This window comes from Balaenoptera acutorostrata, chromosome 5, assembly GCF_949987535.1.
Source record: "Balaenoptera acutorostrata chromosome 5, mBalAcu1.1, whole genome shotgun sequence".
NCBI lineage: Eukaryota > Metazoa > Chordata > Mammalia > Artiodactyla > Balaenopteridae > Balaenoptera > Balaenoptera acutorostrata.
Window position 1 is genome coordinate 120,036,312 of NC_080068.1, and position 17,243 is coordinate 120,053,554.

The following is a 17,243-nucleotide window of genomic DNA, read 5'->3' on the forward strand; positions in this document are numbered from 1 at the left end:
GCGTGCCTTTGTAAAGTCTGTATAAGTGCTATAAATGCTCACTCTTGTTGTTTTCTGAGTGTACAATTCAAACTTTGACAAATTCACTTTAGAGGGAAGAACCTCTGCTATTGCTTCTGTCAGCTCCTGAACACAGTCCTCCAGCTGATCCATTGCCTGATCATTTATAAGAGGGCCTGGGGAAAATCCCAGTCATCTGTTTCCTCTTTGAGGGAGGTTTTCTCCAGGGGACCTGGCTTCTCTGGTGAATACAGTATAATCGTGGGTGAGAAGAACATCTCTTAGCAGCTCATCAAAGTCCCTGTGAGTAGGGTTATTAATGTCCATTGATCTTTCTAACTCCTCTCTAAATTTGGTAGGATCTTCTGCAAGTAGAGGCCAAGGGCTGTGTAATTTATCTTAAGGGAGTCCCTAAGAATAGCCACTATACTCCTTTGTGTTCTCTGTTCAATTTGGTCTTTCCATGGGTACCAGTAAGACAGTTATTTAGGATGAGAACTCTCTAAAATTTTTTCAAACGTAGAATTTTTTCCAATTCAAAGAATTCATCTGGCTATTGGCAAATAGGATCTTCAATGGTATATTTTTTCTCAGTGGTGATTCAAAGAATTAAGCCTTTTTATGGCTTAAACATGGATGCAAGAGGCATCCCCAAAGAGGATGTAAAAGATACAGCCCTATGAGATCCAGAAAGTTCACTCCCAGAGCTAGCCTAAGAAAGCAAAGCCCTTTGTCACAGGCTGTAACTGTGGTGTTAGTAAAAACATTGTCTTCAGTTTCATACAAGAATGTGATATGCCTCCAGCTAAAGACCTAGTCATCTGTGACACCAGGCAGGCACTATTGGAATGGGACTTTTCAGCAGTAATGGGGCAATGAAGTTTGAGAGGAAAAAGGCCCTTTATGGACTGTGACCCCTTGATACAAACTCCCCTGAGAGCTGGCACAGTTGGACAAACAGAATGTTGATTGTCACTTCATGATCTTGGGTCCCCAGCCTGTTCAGCTGGCTGCCTGATGTGAGCAAACCCTTGCACATCTGTTGGCTGGGAGAAGCTAGAGAGAATATTCTCAGTGGTCACAAAGCCATGCTCTCAAGACCCAGAACACAATGAAAGGAAAACCTCATTTAGCCTGTGGTTTTCTCCACAGAGAAAGACAGAAATAAAAACAATGACCATCTCTGGGAGGAAAGGGATCAATAGAAAACAAGAGTTATCCTGAGAAAATCTTTATCAGAGTTGCTATACCCAAGAAATTAGTTTGCAGAAATGTTTTCTCCAAGGAACTTCAATTTAGAAAGGAAGAGACAAATTTTTACCTTCCTCTCTTGACTGGGCACTACAGAGAGAGATCTAGGAGAGCTAACTTTGATAAGAAGTCTTACCCTTTGCTGGCTTCCGCCAGTTTTCCAGGATCCCTTCTGCAGGCTCCAAATTAGTGTGGTGCCCCCAATGGTCCCATTGTGGGTTGCTAAATTGTTGGAGAAGAAAAATAATTTTTACTACCCTTCTAGGTTCTTGTAAGACCCCCTGTAATAAAAAGATAGATTAACAGGAGAAAAATAAAAGTTTAATAAGTTCTATACCCCCTGTATACATGGGAGATACACAGGGAAAGTGAATAACCCCCTGAAATGGTCCAAGCCATTACCTAAATACCACCTCAAGCTAAAGACAAGAGAAAGATGTTGAAAAAAACAAAATTCTGTAACTAAGTATGGTAATAGATGTTAACTAGACTTCTTGTGGTGGTAATTTTACAATACATACAAATACTGAATCATGTTGTACACCTGAAACTAATGTAATGTTGTATGTCAATTATACCTCAATTTAAAAAAAATTTGAGTTTGTTGGGGGAAGGCCAGTTATGAGAGGTACCAGGAAAAGCACAGTAAACAGTGTATGGTTGTCATGATGATTTACGTCCATGCCTTCTCCATAGATAAGAATGTCTAGAGTTTTTAGTCCTTTTTCTCTTTCTAATACAGAGAGGGAGATACCTCTGTACTCATAAGAGAAATCTACAAATGGTGATTTCCTTTATAAATGTAGATGGTCCTTACACAGAGTAACATCTACTCTCTTTTCAGAGCTTTTCTTGTGTCTACTCTTTCTTAAAAATAACCAGCTCAAAATACTTCTTATACCAAAGAGACATATTTTGGGGTGGCAAATTTTGCTCCCCTTCATATATTTAGAATCTCCAATTGGAATAAAAAGGCATTTAATGATTATATTTTATATAAAAGTCCATGTTATATACAGATTTGGGTAGAACATCAAAATGATTATTTACAGCTTTATTTTGAGGTTACTAAATGTAGTTCAGGTGTTTATATATGTCTATAGACATTTTCTTTTTAACAAAAGAGGGACATGATGGACTCTATTCCTTAAAGTATTAAATATGAGAGTTTCTGAGGTGCTTCCCAAGTCTTTTTTTTTTAAATTATTAATTAATTTATTTATTTATTTTTGGCTGTGTTGGGTCTTCGTTTCTGTGCGAGGGCTTTCTCTAGTTGCGGCAAGCGGGGACCACTCTTCATCGTGGTGCGCGGGTCTCTCACTATCGTGGCCTCTCTTGTTGTGGAGCACAGGCTCCAGATGCGCAGGCTCAGTAGTTGTGGCTCACGGGCCTAGTTGCTCCGTGGCATATGGGATCTTCCCAGACCAGGGCTCGAACCCGTGTCCCCTGCATTAGCAGGCAGATTCTCAACCACTGCGCCACCAGGGAAGCCCTACTTCCCAAGTCTTTAAGTGGAGGATATGGTTATTTGGAGCAACAACTCAAGAGACAGACATAGATTGTGTGTATTGGTGTGTATTTGTGTTTATGGGAGTCATTATCCCTTAGAAGGATGAGATTTTAATTGCTCATGGGTAAAATACAGAAAAAATGGCAGATGAGAATAAAATGCCACATCAGAGCACAATAGCACTGAAGAGATGAGTACAGGAAAGACCTGAAAATAAAATGAGAAATATCAAAACTTAAAAGGAAATACAGGATTGAATGATGTTTCATGCAGGTGTTGGTTAACATACATTCTTACTTAATTTTAGAATATAGGAACATTAATGAGTTCAAATAAGTGGCTATCATATATTGTCAATGTGCTGGTTTATGAACTGCCTAAGTCAAAATTAAAATACCTTTTCCTGCAACTCTGTAGGCAACTGCATATGCTCTATAGTGAGGATATGGCATATATTTCTGTTGACTGAGATAATAGAAATAATTATAATTCAGATATAAAATCTCTTCTAGCATTTTTAAAAGATAAAACTGAAATTTTGATGATTCAGAAATTTATAAAAATAGTTGATGAAAAACATCACATGGGCATTGCATGATATGTAATGCAAGTAGTCTGGAGTCTGATTATTAGTTCCAATAGAATGTTTCTCATTATCAACATTTTCTTAAAGAATTAGTTGTGTTTCATTTTGAAAAAAATATGGTTTTGTACACATATGGTACTATGAATGCTTGTGGTAAATGAATGAATACTTTAAAAATAATTTTGGGGAGATAAATACATTATTAGTTTGTACTTTACCAATCTTTAAATTTACTACCATCCAGAGGACAAGTTTGATCTGACTTTTTTTTTTTTTAATTGCGGTAAAAATACTTAACATGAGATCATTTGACCATGTACACATGGGTTTATTTCTGAGCTCTTTTCTGTCCCTTTGGTCTATATATGTTTTTAAGCAAATAACATACTGTTTTGATTACTGTAGCTATATAATATGTTTTAGAATTAGGAAGTTTGAGGCCTTTAACTTTGTTCTTTCTCAAAATTATTTTGGCTACTCGGGGTTTTCTAAGATTCCCTATGAATTTTAGAATGGATTTTTCTATTGCTCCAAAAAATAAACAATGCCTTTGGCATTTGGTGGGGATTTCTTTTATTTTGTAGATCACTTTGCATAGAATAGACACTTTAACATTATGAAGTCTTCCTACCCACGAACATTAGATGTCTTTCCATTTATTTGTGCCTTTTAAAATCTGTATCAGCAATGTTTTATAGTTTTGAGTATGCATGTTTTTTGCGTCCTTGATACATTTTTTTCCCAATATTTTGTTATATTTGATGTTATCGTAAATAGCATTGTATCCTTAATTCCCTTTCAGATTGTTCATTGTATAGAAATACAACAGATCTTTTTTGGTGTTTCTTTAATACCTTGCAACTGTGCTAAATTCATTTATTAGGTCTAATATTTTTTGTGTGTGGAATCTTAAGGGTTTTCTACATAGAAGATTATTTTATTTCTTCTTATTGCCTAATTTCTCTAGCTGGGACTTCTCATAATATATTGAATAAGAGTGGGCATCCTTGCCTTGTTCCTGATCATAGAGAAAAACCTTTCAGTTTCTCACTAATGAGTATTGTGTTAGCTGTGAGATACTCATATGTGAGATATTTATTATGTTGAGGTAATTTTCTTCAATCATATTTTGTGATGTTTTTATTCTGAAAGAGTGTTGGACTCTGTCAAATACGTTTTCTGCATCACTTGAGATTCTCTTGTGATCTTTTGTTTTGTTAATGTGTTGTATTACATTTATTGATTTTCACATGTTGAATCACCTTGCATCCCAGGGATAAATTCTTCTTGTTCATGGTGTATAATCCTTTTAATGTGCTGTTGAATTTGGCTTGCTAGTGTTTTATGGAGGATTTTTGCATTAATACTTATTAAGGATATTGGTCTGTAATCTTTTCTTGTGGTGTCTTTGTCTGGTTTTGGTATCAGGGTAATATTGGACTCATAAAAAGAATTTGAGAAGTCTTCCCTCATTTACAATTTTTTGGAAGAGTTTGAGAAGGATTGGGTTTATTTTTTCTTTATGTTTCATAGAATTCTTCCTGATGTCATGTCTTCAGTTCTGGGCTTTCCTTTATTGGGAGGTTTTTGATTATCGATTACAAATCTCCGTATTTGTTGTGAGTCTGTTCAGATTTTCTCTTTCTTTATCATTCAATCTTGGTAGGTTGCATGTTTCTGGGAATTTATCCATTTCTTCTGTGTTATCCAATTTGATGGTATATAATTGTTCATAGTAGTCTCATAATTTTATTTCTGTGGCATCCATTGTAATGCCTCCTCTTTTCTGGTGTCAGTTGAGTCTTTATTTTTATTAGTTATCTAGCTAAAGTCTGGTTAATTCTGTTTTATTTTTTCCTCAAAGAATCAAGTCGTAGTTTCATTGATACTTTCTCCTCTGTTTTTCTATTCTCTGTTTTATTTATACCTGCTCTAATCTGTATTATTTCCTTCCTTCTGCTAAATTCGGATTTTGTTTGTTCTTTTCTTAGCTTTTTGAGGTGTATATTTTGGTTGTTGATTTGAGATATTTTCTTTTTCAAATGCAGACATTTACCACTATAAATTTCCCTCTTATTACTGCTTTTAGTACATGCCATAAATTTTGGTATGCTATGTTTTTATTTTCATGTGTCTCAAGATATTTTCTAATTCCCCTTTTGATTTCTTATTTGACCCAATGGTTGTGCAGTTTGTGGTGTTTAATATCCATATATTTTTGGATATTTGTTTATGATTTGTTTTAATCCATCAGGAAGATAAAATGATGATTGGGGTTGTTTTAACAAACACTTTCACATGTTCCAGTGGGCAAAAAGAAATAAAGACCTCCATTTAAGAAAAGATTATAAAGAGAATCCATTTGCCACTGACTCTGAGGATGAAAAATGCAATATTTCAACTCGAGAGTAATAGGCTTGTTAATTTAGCTTCTAAGATACTGAAAGTAATCTTCAATGAGAAATTTCTCCATAATTTCTGGATTTGCATTCAATTTACATACATACAATTTATGAGTTTTCAAGTATTTGCTAGCATTCTTATGGCATACAATTGTAAGTTAGCATATTCTAATTTAACAGAAATAATTATTGAGAAAAAAGTTAATGGTTGTAGAGCCTTCCCTATGACTCTTGGGTTTTTTTTTTTTTTTAATATCATAAACCAGATTTACTTGTCCACTGGAAGATTGCAAACAAATTTATTCCTCCTACTGATATAACAGGTTTTATTTAAAATTGATTTGAATCTTTATAAAATTTCATGAAATTATTAGTTTATGGGGACATGAATTCCAGTTGAGTGCTCTATGGATGCCAAAAGCTAAGGAAACAATGCATACTTGTGAACTACATTACCTGAGGATAACAGGGTTCAAAGTTTTTCATCTTTGCAAAATGGTGACAGTATATTTTTGGCATACAGTACTTTTTAAATGTTGCTTGAAATAAATCTAACTGAAATGACTAGAAGTCAAATAAGGTAATGAAAGACTGAAGCATTTCTCCACAAGAGTAAATAAAAAAGAATACTTCAGTAAAATATGAATTTCCATAGATAAAAGTTTAGTCTGTGTCATGCAAAGGGAAAGAAAATCTTCAACTGGCTTTAGGCAAAGTTGCTAAATTTAAGTGTTAAACTGAAGCAGATATGGAAAGACAAATGATGGAATTATTTGTTGGAAACATATATAAGCTCATTTAGGCTAGCCTGAATGATGTTCCCAAAGGCTTATTTTTGTATAGGAAAAATGTAATAGTTGAAAAGTATACATTTTAATTTTTAAAAATCAAATTCAGGCATTAAAATCCCACATTAAAAGCCCTCACTGCCAGAGATTGAGGCTCAGGTCAGTAAAGATTGCTGGCAGACAACTTTGGCATGCTCATACCCACATTTGACCAAGGCATTAAGCCAGCACATACCTTTTGCTGGTGGAATTAGGAATCCACATCTTGAAAGTTAACCTATCCATGTAGACCACCAGAAGGCACTGATTATACTCTGTATTCCCAGAAGGAATTTTGAGTGAATAATCCAAAAAGTTTATCTAACACTGAATAGGTCATAACAATAAATATTTTCAATGGAATACTTCAATAAACAAGGGAATAATTTAGATATACATCAAATTTTTTAATTGTTTGAATAAATATGTATTTTATAAATACAATAAAAACAAAAATAAAATATAGCAATATAAATTACTTATAAGATGCCCAAACTAGAAGTGTTAAAATTTCTTATATTCTAATTCTAAAAGAATGATATGATCACTACAAAGCAAAATGAAATACAAAGGTGGATGAAGAAGATGTGATGTGTAGTACCCTTGAACTTAAACAACTTGGGATTGAACTGTGTGGATCCACTTATATGTGGATGTTTTTCAATAAATATGTACTACCGTACTACATGATCCATGGTTGGTTGAATCCGCAAATGTGAATACTGGGGGTCGACTGCAAAGTTACGCACAGATTTTTGACTGTGTGGAAAGTTGGTGTCCCTAGCCCCAGAGCTGTTCAAGGGTCAACTGTAATATCCAGTGATCCTATATGCAATCTCATTCCACTTACCCCAGCCTACATATCAAACAAATAAATTTTTAAAAAGGCAACCCAAACAAATGAAAAAACTGAGTCAAAAAGAAAGAAAGAAAGAAAAAGGAAATTTACCTAACACCGTGCAATTAGCAGAGCTGGGGTGTGAATCTGAGCAGTCTGTCTCCAGAATTCATGTTCATCATGTAAACCTAACCCGTCTGTTTAGCTGAACAATATTTCTGAGTCTGGTATGTACTTTATATTTTAACAGATGTTAGAAATGTGTAACTCCACCCAAAGCACCCACTTCTCCCCCTCCCTGCATCCCTTGATGCGGTCTATTCAGAATCTCAAACTAGAAGTCTTGTCCTTAACATACAGGATTTGAGCATTTAAAATTCATAGAATTTAAGACAACTCCATAGAAAAACTGACAGAAAAAAGGTTAGGAATGGATAATCCTCTCACATAGAAATCTAAATGGCTGGAGTACGTATGAAAAGATATTCTGATGAAAATTGATACCAAGATAGGACTTTCATTCAGTTGATTTAGTAAAGATGAAAAGATCTGTTATGTTGTTGTGTCTGGAACTACATACCCATATATCAAGCTGAGTACTTGAAATCTCTTCTAGAATGTGAAACACTTTCAAATTTATCATATCCAAAATTAGACCTGTGGTTTCTCCCCGCAACATATTCCACATTTCACCTTACTCAGTCAGGATTCATAATTTTCCAGTTGCACAGGCACCTCAAGCCATCCATGACTGCTCCTTTTCATACCACTCACCCAATACATCAGAAATTCCTGTTTCCCCTAACCTCAAAATGTATGAATTACCTAATACCTGCATACTACCTCTTCTGTTATCACCCCAAATGTACTCTGATCAAGGTTTCTGTTACAGCTTCCTAACAGATACTTCTGCTACTACATGTGACCTCTTACAGTTTTTTCCTCAAAATGGTAGGGTGATTCTTTTAAAATACCAGTTTGAGTTTGTCACTCCTCTGCTTAAACTCTGCCATGATTCTCCTTTTCACTAAGACTAAAAGCCAACGTCCATACCTTGGCCTGCAGGTTTCATATTGTCCTTTTAACCCCAAACTCTCTGACCTGCTCTGGTTTCTCTCCTTCACTCACTCACTGAGTTCCAGCCTCACTCTTACCCTTGCTCTTTTTGAACACTCTAGGCAAGCTCTTATTATTTTTTTCCTACAGTGCTTGTGGCTTTCCAAAAAAATATGTAATTTATCAGTTAATTATATCTCTGAAAGCCTCTGGAAAAAAAGAAAAAAGTATGGCCCCTTCTCTCCTAAATAACATGTAAGATTTAAGTACTATTAGACTTTCTTAATGTCAGCTAATTTGATATAAGAAAAATAGTTGTTAAATATTGCAGCACTGATGAGACTGAATTGTCTTATATATGTGAGAGAATAAACACCTCATCTCTGAATAGCTAACAACTTTTTTTTCCATCTTGCCAAAGAAATTCTTTTTGTGGGCCTAGTTTCTCTACAACTTCACCCACCTTATCACCCCTCCATACCTCGGCCCCTTTTCCAACTCTCACAAAGTGTCTACTTTGTGTTAGATAAGGATTTGCGGAGTTAAACGCCTTAAACAGGTAAAACCAGGGTGAAGGAGATAAAGGAAGAGAATTTCAGAATTGAGAGGAAAGGAAGAGGGCTTAGCCCCAGTGCACAAGCAATTATACATTATCATACCAATAGAAAAGAGAAGATACAGTCCTAAAATTGCAGGATGAAAAGAAAATGTTCCTATATTTTGTTTGACAGAGAGATACGGACGAAAAAATAAGCACAGGCAGAACCACCAAGTGTGTTTAAATGGATGAAAGGTAAAATTTTTTTAAAAATGTTATTGACTAAGGATTTGGATCACTTTCAGGGGTTTCTCAAAATACAAATAAAGGATTATAGTATTTTAGCATAATTTTGGATTGTCACATATTATATTTTAAATTTTCTTGGTCTTGGATGTAGAAAGATTAGCTCATTTCATACTTAACTAATGAAACTATCATCAGTGGTCAGTATAGGACCCCGTTCAAGTTTTATTTATTTACTATTTATTTTAATTATTTGTTTTATTCACAGTGCTGGAAATCCTTCCATTTTATCATATATGTGCTTAAAAGAAGGAACAGATTGTGTTGTGTAAGTGTGCGTTTGTATGTATACTACATGGCCACAAGGTAGAATATGGTCTTATAATCTCTCTGTATATCATATACATTATACATATACCAATCTAATATATTTGATATGTAGCTTTGAATAGCCTTATGAAACATGTAGGGATGTTTTGTATATACATTTTAAGTAACGTAAACTATATAGCTTCTCAACCTCTTGTAATGACTATTTCCCCCAATGTAATGTAGACTGATATTTTGCAAGATAAAAAATAATAAATAGAAAAATTAAGGAAGACATAAAAATGCCAGCCTTTTATTATTAGATATAATAGACATGAAAATACATTTTAGTAAATCCATTAAGGCAAATGGTCTTAGCACAAGGAAGAGAGACTTAAGATCGTGCATGCTGTTTATTGAAAGTGAAATTATGACTGAATATTAACTCCCCATATTATATACCTACATAGATACTTTGGGTACCATGTATATATATATCACTTTCCTATTTGTTTTCTTCCATATCTATAACAAGTTAAATTCTTGTAATTTTTAAAAATACTGATATGGGGTTTTTTTTTTCCCTTCAATTTTTTTCCTGAGTTTGATCAAAACTAGATACACTTCTAGTTTGTTCCTTTTTGCACTTAGGTTTAAAATTTATTGTTCTAGACATTTTCATCAACTGAAATGATTTGCATTTCTGTTTTCTTCTTAAGGAGATTAGTCTGTAGTTTGCTTTTTTCTGTTCCTGTGCCTTTTGGAAACAGTCTTTCATGTTCAGGAGTGCCTTTTTTGGTCTTTATAGTGAAGTACAATTTCTTTATTGAACAGAGTTAGTGGTAGGTGGTGAGAGAATGGCTTAGCCTGTGTTGTTCCTGTTTCCTTTTTATTTCTGCAGGATGCTTACATTCCCTTCATCCTTCATTGTCATTCCTTTTCTATTTATGTGATTGATTGTACCCCAGAATCAATGTTTCATTCCAGTGCACTTTCAAGCGCATTTCCTGTACTACCAAGTCATAATATCTTCATTTGACATTTAGTCCTGGATGGTGTCTTTCTGGTGGTAGGTTTTCCTGTCCTTTTGAAATTATTCTTTACTCCAAACCCTCCCTTTTTAAAAAACTGAGCCTCCTACGGCTCCCCTTCCCCATTTGTCTTACAGTGAGAGTAGGATCACAGATGGAATTTGGATTTATTTCTCCACATACTGTTAATTTGAATTTTTTGGTATTCTGTCTCCTAGTAATGTTGAAGTCATAAGTCATGTATGAACATATTTATCTTACTCTCAAATTTAGATATTTTTGAGGGGTGGATGTATAGAGTTTGATTTAAGCAGCTACCATTAACCGCTAGAAATTATTTACAGTACCACGTATGTCAGTATTTAAAGATTTTAATGTAACAAATGAGCTTTCTTCTTACTTGTTAGATTATCCCATCTAGGCTTGGTTGATGGCAACATGACTCAGAGAGGATAATATAGATCTGTTAGAGATTGAATGTTTGTGTCCCTCCAAAATTCATACTTCCATATATTGAAGCCCAAACCACCAGTGTGTCTGTATTTGGAGATGGGGCCTCTAAGGAAATAATTAAGGTTAAATGAGATTATTAGGGTGGAGGCCTGATCTGGTAGGATTAATGTCCTTATAAGAAGAGATACCAGAGCTTGCACACTCTCAATGTCTCTCTGTGTGCACATGAACCAAGAAAAGGACATACGAGGGCACAGCAAGAAGGTGGCTACAAGTCAGGAAGCATTCTCACCAGAAAGGTAATTGGCCAGAATATTGCTCTCGGACTTCCAGACTCTAGAACTTCAGTTGGTGTTCTAACCAATGGAATTTTGTTACAAAAGTCCTAGCAACTAATATCTAAATTACTTCTCTGTTTGATTTTAATAACACCTTTGAGAAACCATTTTCAAAGAGGCACACTGACATGAAGAAGATTTTAAAGAATGTTGATCAGGATATTTATTTTAAAATTATTATCCAAAATAAAACGATGCCATATTTTCAACAATCAATCATCTGCAATCAATCAATCATTCATTACTTGCTACTTCTAAAGATTTATTTTCTAAAGGTATAGTTAAAAGTAAATAACAATTCAATAAAATAGATTCCAAATTCCACAATTTTTAATGCAAGAATCATCTTCAGATAGAAATTAAATTTTATTCACATCTATAAGTTGTCACAATAAATTTTGTAGGTAAGCAATGTCATGATTTTCAATCTATCACATTGATAATTGTTGCTAAATTACAGAACATGTTATATAATATTTCTTCCAGGCTTTATTTTTTTTCCTGCAAAACTTGTCTGCCATTGAAAAAAACATGATTTCTACTACACTACAGCTGCCCATGTTATTACTCTTTTAAAAAGCTGGGACCAAACTGGTATCATATCTAATAGAAACACCTAAGCTGATGTATGATTTATAATGCTGAGAAAAATAAAATCAATTATCTCTTGGCTGATTAGTTTATAAAGTATAGTTACAACATTTATAAACTGCCATCATTTGACACTTATAATTCATGCTGACCAATGTAAAAAAGTGAAGGCTACGAAGTTTAGTACACAGTAAATCAATGCTTAATTATATAATTTCTAAGTCAAATATAAATTTCAACTATTGCAGGTTTCATGAATATAATCCAATATCATTTGAGAAACAAAAAGTTTAAAATCTTCTACTCTTTACAATTTATGTATTCTTACTTGATGGCGTATATATATGCACCTTTGTACATACATGCTTGTCATTTGCATTTAACCCATTCCATAGCTTATATATTTTCATGTCATCTTTAATTTTATTTGAATTTAATATATTATTTTGAATATGTTTTCAACAGTCAGAAATCCCTTAAAGTAAATAGGGCAGGTATTCTTCTCATTTTCATTGTTTGAGTAACAGTGTCCTTCCACTTTATTTCTTATCGAACAACCGTGTTACATTCCGAGTTGAATGTACGCATCTTTTTTTTTTTTTGGTCTTTGGGAGTACATTGAAAGAAGCCTATATGAGAAAATAATTTGAAATATTCACAATATTTATACATGAAAAATGAATCTAAAAATTGTTTTTAAAAATCCAAAATTTGGCATAATCAATGCCTTAAAGAAATTTTGTTATAGAAGTAACTTTTTATTTTAAAAGAAAGCTTTGAAATTAAACTTATTCAGTACTGTATGTCAACTATATTGCAGTCAATCTAGAAGAAAAAAAAAATCTTTGAATAATGATACCAAGGGAAGGTTTAGCTTTTCTACTTTACTATGCAGCTCTTCTCTGTGAGGTCAGCCTATCACAAACATACTAGAAAGCTTTCAATCTCTACATTTTCCTTAAAACATCTTTCCCCTCATACTTGTTTGCCCAAGTGACGTATTTGTGACTAGTTGATATTTCTTTCAACTCACCTTGTATAAGTTATTTCTTAGGTAAGTGAATATAAGGTATAAGTAAGATTTAGCATTACTTTCTCTCTTTCAGCTCTTATCCTCTTCAGAGTTGTTTATTGATCCAATTTCAAAGTCAATTCCCTATTATAATTGAATTTTCTTTTATATATAAGACTGTTAGGTTGCGTTGCTTTCTTTATACATTTCAAAATACCCCTCCCCTCATTTATAAAGATCAATAGGAAACCCTGCCTAGAAAAAATACCCAGAAAAAACAGTTATCCACTAGTGTGGTTTAATTTGTCAAGACAAAGTGCTCTCTTTAAATTATTTTTCTCTCTGAGGTAATGTAAAATAAAAGAGATGTGAGACTAAAAATTACCTGATAAAATGGAAGTTCTGATGGATTCTTTAAGGCTTTTGTGAGGAAAATGTTCTGAGTTCACTGTATTTTTCTTACCATAAGCTAAACCTTCTCTTGATGTATTAGAGAAAGAGGTTTATCACTAAGGATGTATTAAAATTTTATATATTAAAATTATATATATATTGAATATAATATTTGTATTGCTTTTAAAAGGAACATTATTAAGATAAACATAAAATAGAGGTGGGAAATTAGTCTTTCCTCTTTCACTGTGTGGAAAAAAATATTTATGAAGCCCTCACTATTATTTTAAGGTACAACTTTGGGCTTGGTATGTAGTAATAAATTCAGTTCAAATATCATGTCCTGAAAATGGCCTTCCTCAAACCATGAGTTACTTAAAACACTACCTCACTTTAACTCCTCCTCAGTAACTCTCCAAGGCATTACCTTAATTTAGTTTCTTTATAATCCTTAACAGGAGCAGAAATTTCCGTGTTTATCCCTTTGTTAACTGTTTCTGTCTACTAGATTTTAAGCTACAAATCGTAGTGTCTTTGTTTATCTTGATAAAGACTCTCTCCTTAATGAAACTTGAGTGAAGCTTTCCTGAGCCCTCTTTCTGACTCGGCCTCATCTTTGGACTTTGTCTTCACCTCCAGTCGTAGCAAGAATTCAAAGTTGGTTAGCCAGTCCCCCTACCCTTGATATCTCCTCTTAGTAATTTTTCATTCAGTGACTTTCTCACTAGAGCTGGCTATAAATCCCCAACTGCCTTTGCTATATTTGGAGTTGAGCCTGATCTCTTAAATAAGGTCTTTCTTACCGCTTTATAATAACTGTCAGAATAATTTTTTTCATTAGCAATCCTGTCCATCACTTTATACTCAGCATCTATAATAGTGCCTGGCATGTAGAAAAACAATGTGCATTTCCTGAAGGAATGAATAAATACCATGATTAATAATGATTGATTAAGTATATAAGAAAGTTAAAGTTTATACATATCTGTGCATATTTAATATTAAGATTTAGTTTAATACATGTAAATGGTATAACAGACCTCAGGATCTGGGGCCGGACTGCCAGAGTTTGACTCCTGTAGAATCTGATTAGTTGTATGACTTCGGGCGAGTTATCAATTCCTTGGAGCTTCAATTTCCTCATTTGTACAAAGCAGTTATTAAGGCAACAATAAATGGGTTAATATATTTGAAGCTTTGAAAAGTAAGATCAAATATGCAGTCAATATACAGTAGTTACTATCATTAATAAGTGTATTAGCATTAGTAATACCACTAACCTGGTATGTATTGCATGCATGAAAGGGACTATTCTATCATACATATTTTAAGAGATTTATCCAGTCTGAAAAATATGCAGTCTATCCATTTGAAATGAAATGTTGGTACACTGATGGTTTCCATCTGCTCTATTTTACTGTATCTTCTTGCTTACATTATAACCCAAATTTCTAGATATCACCATTCTGTGACTATAAAACAAGCTGGGATGAACACAACAATCTATCCCCTTCTCCCTGCTGATGCTAAAACTAATAGAAAGTATAAAATATATTTAACTGTTTATTTTGACTCTCGCACTTAACTATACAAAGGCAGGGATTTGGGTTGTTGTATTCAATTTTATCTCCCCAAAGTTTAAGTGCAATCATAGAATTAAGTCATTTAGAAATGGTATTAAAATTATTACCAGATACTATTAATTGGGATGGAAAGTCACTTCATTAGTGGTTTATATAATATTACAAAATGAAGGACATCTTTTAGAAATGAAAATAGTTGCAGATTTAATTAAAATGTTAAATTACTGTAAAAATAAATCATAAAAAATTTAATTGAAGAAACAGTACAGTCTGATTCCATATTTTTTCATTTCTAATTTTATAGCACATATTTGATATTTAAGGGAAAAATAGATATCACTTCATTTTTAAACTGCATAAGGATCTTCATTCTAGTTAATGTAGCATTTTTAGTTACTGCATCTTAGATGATGCACAACATTGCTTTATTGTTACTGGGAATAGAGTTCTGTTTTAGAATATGCATTTGAGATAGAAAATGCATTTGAGATCTAAGTCCAGGGTCTCCGATGCTACTCCTGTTATACCTCAGGGATAAGGAGGGAAATATAATACAGGGAAAAGAGTGTTTCTTTGGAAAACTCAACTATACTGTTAGCAGTGTGTTTCTGGAAAGAAATCAGCAAACCTCTCTCAGCTATGATTTTCACATTGATAAAAGTCTAATGGTCTCTATGGATCTTTAAATTTTATTTTTTCTGAGTAGTACAATAAATTAGAAGAATTGTGAAAATACCTTTACTTCCTTTGTGTTCTGCCATTGAAGAAAATAATTTTTCCATAATTTTCTGCCATTGATGTATTTAATTTATACAGGAGAATGTCCTGTATTTGAGACCAGATGCCTAAACATTTCCTAGAGAAAAATTAGGAGTAGATTTGAGAATGCATTGCATTTTAAAACTTAAAGATTTAGAATGGAAATTCTGAATTTGGAATAATAGAATTCATGATAATAGTGATAAAATGACTATATGAAATTTGAAAATTATTGATATATCCATGTCCATTTGGATATATCCATTGAGTATATCCATTACAAATTTTAAAAATATTTTGACAACTTGTAATTGCTGTAGATACTGAGAGGGCTATTCATCCTAAACTGCTTTCTAAGTATTGTGCTGTGCAATAATTGAACTGCTGGTCCCTTCCTTATAACAAATCTATTTCTAGCTCTAAATATTCCTGAAATTCAAACATCTTCTGAGGACAATATTTTGTGCTGCTATTTCAGATGATAAATGGTGACTAATCTCAGTCATTAATTATGGAGATCAGAGAGAAAGGTGGGGGAATCTTTTAGTCCATAGTCACTTCAGTTCATTTTTGATGCTAAAATAACAAAAATGTATGTACCGTATTCATGAATAGTCCACAGTATTGTCAATATTTTCTTCAATACTTTCCCCATGGAATTATTGTAAATAAGTGTAGTTGAGACATTTAGTTACAAAGCTTACCTACTGATCATAGTTTTCCTTATGCTAAAATAAATGGCATTTTAAATGCTCAATGTATTCCTTTCAAGCAGCATTTTTTGTATTTGTTAAAGAAACTCAGTTTCTGGGTTAATTATGCCTGTTATAGAAAGATCTTTAAATTATAAAGTATCAATCAGTCTCACACTTCACAGAAATAAGTCATGCTAAATAGCATCCTTTAGTACATTTTGAGACAGTAGTTGCTAAAATGGGCTGCACAAATCCCTGAATTGTTTGTGACACTGAAAATACATCCCTATTAAACCTCTGAATCATTTATTCCTATTTTACTCATTTTTTTTTCCAACTCGTGATTGCCCAGGAATCCCATACCTTTTCAGAGACAATGCCTTAATTAATACTCATGGAGAATTCTCTCCTGGAGAAAATGCAATACAGGCCCAATTACTTTTTGAAATGCATGATTCTTAACAGATTGTACCTGCATTCACAGTGTAATGCTCTAAGACTACCTGGAGGTTACATTTCCTCAGTTCTGCATAGTAGTAATGAGCATTTAAATCAGTTTAATTCTTTCATATTTGTATGTATTCAAACCTGGAGGGAGAAACAACACAAAAGGCATTAGAAATGTAAATTAATGATTTTAATTAAAATATTTTGCAATCTATATGTATAAGCATAGTTAGTCTTACGATTATTATTACTTCTACAGATGAATTCTTCCTATCTTTTAAAGAATTGGTGCTACTTCAAAAACCACTTTCAAAGACTGGATTATATACCTTCACATTAGGGCTTCCCTGGTGGCGCAGTGGTTGAGAATCTGCCTGC

The 17,243-nt window shown here is 33.3% G+C and overlaps 2 long non-coding RNA genes across 2 annotated transcripts in view; one reads left to right on the plus strand and one right to left on the minus strand.

Annotated features, from left to right (window-relative positions):
• LOC103004096 (uncharacterized) overlaps positions 1 to 17,235 on the plus strand; it is a 144,471-nt gene extending 127,236 nt beyond the window's left edge. Inside the window, exon 4 of the long non-coding RNA XR_450179.2 lies at positions 17,125 to 17,235. This is a non-coding gene — a long non-coding RNA (uncharacterized LOC103004096). The remainder of the gene's footprint in view (positions 1 to 17,124) is intronic.
• On the minus strand, positions 11,593 to 17,139 carry LOC103003735 (uncharacterized). The gene is made up of 4 exons (XR_450177.3): positions 16,891 to 17,139; positions 15,701 to 15,820; positions 14,422 to 14,520; positions 11,593 to 12,605 (listed from the first exon to the last, which is right to left on the minus strand). It is a non-coding gene; the product is annotated as an uncharacterized LOC103003735 (long non-coding RNA).
• Positions 17,236 to 17,243: the final 8 nt, after the last annotated feature.